The sequence below is a fragment of the Ctenocephalides felis genome, unplaced genomic scaffold (assembly GCF_003426905.1).
Source record: "Ctenocephalides felis isolate EL2017-DRISC unplaced genomic scaffold, ASM342690v1 CF-g0.4_SCAFFOLD_01492, whole genome shotgun sequence".
Taxonomy (NCBI): domain Eukaryota; kingdom Metazoa; phylum Arthropoda; class Insecta; order Siphonaptera; family Pulicidae; genus Ctenocephalides; species Ctenocephalides felis.
Genome location: NW_020537646.1, coordinates 1,783,775 through 1,785,438, shown reverse-complemented (window position 1 = coordinate 1,785,438; position 1,664 = coordinate 1,783,775).

The following is a 1,664-nucleotide window of genomic DNA, read 5'->3' as shown; positions in this document are numbered from 1 at the left end:
AAATTTAGAAAGACTTGAAGAAACGTAGAGAAAATATAGAATTAGCAAATTGGATTTTCTGGCGAAAACTCAAGCTTCTCCTTTGTGAAGTTCAAAATTTAAGCACTTATTTGATAAAATTAAATAGACATGATTAAATATAAAAAGTTAAGGATATCACGTAGTTACAAATATTACCAAGGCGCCTTATTTTATAAAACCAAAATGTTTCCAAACATTACAACTTTAGAGCGGCTCTAACATTTGTTATGGCACTTACAAAGGCTGATTTTTTATATCCTTTCACGGTGAACGATTCTAATCGTTGCGGTGTAATGGATTACCATTATTCTCGTGCCAAATTAGCGCGACATTTGAATATTTTCGAACGCAACACGCCTCGGTACAATGCGACACAATCGGGAATCTCTGCGGGAGCAGCCCAGTGTCGAAGCTCAGCCGAATCGGCCGTAATAATCCGCGAGGATTAAATAGATAGTTTTTTTCTATTTCAGTTTTCGATTTGAACTTCGTATACTATCTCCCTAATGTTTGGCGAACGCAGTTTTTGTTCGTGGTAGTCTGATACGATATTGCAATGCATTGTGCCAAGCAGAATTAGAAGAACCCCCAGTTGCATGACGATTCAAAACGATTCTATCTTTATGTAAAATCTGCACTAAATGGATGGTGATATTGCTCATAATTCTACAGAATGGGTGGCTTTTAATATTCGATACTCGTATGCGATTTTATCTGCGATGTTAATGTGAATTTAATATCAAATTGCTGAAGTAGTGATTCGAACACACGATTTCTTTAACGCAAATAAAGGTTGTTCTTTATTATGATCAGCGTAACTGCGAATGAGCACGACTAATCAATGCAAATTAATACTGATGCTCCAGAGATTTGTATGACTAATTCACATGTCGCAATAATGATTAGTTTATTGAATAGTTTAAATATCTGCAATTATTAAAACTTTACTGATAAAAGTAGCATTTTGTTATTTGGAAAGTCGCAGAACTTCCCGATACGCGTCAACAACTAGATACCATAGTCTTCTAGATCATACTAAAATATTACGGCCCTACGACAACTCGTTTAGCTTTAAAAATTTGTCAAAGTTTGCAAAAAATTAGTATGGTCTTTTTGGCATTTGTCAAAATTAGAACTTTCATCGACGTTTGCTCAAAAACGCCTGTACCAATTTCAGAAATTTAAAAGCCATTTGATGTATTCGATGAGGATTATCTTTTCTCAGTTTTATGCGACGATCGGCCGAGCCGTTTCTTTGTAATTTGAAAAAAAGTGTTAAACTTTTTGTCCACATTTAAGCTCATACTACCGAATCGATTTTAAGAAATCAAAAACTGTTCGAAAGATATTAGTTGGGAATGATACTGATTAGTTTTCTTGTAATTAACTGTTTGAAAAAAAATTGAAGCCGATTTTTATTGAACTTTTTTTGACGATATATATCATGGTCTTATAGAACTTACTGAAATATTACGGCCTTACGACAAGTAGTTTAATTTTAAAAATTCATCAAAGTTTGAGAAAATGAGTAGTTTTTTGACGTTCGTTAAAATTAAAATTAGACGATTAATAAAATATATATGAGATTTAGATAATAAAGTAAACTTTTAAACAGCTTATTTAGAAAACATAAAATTAGCCAT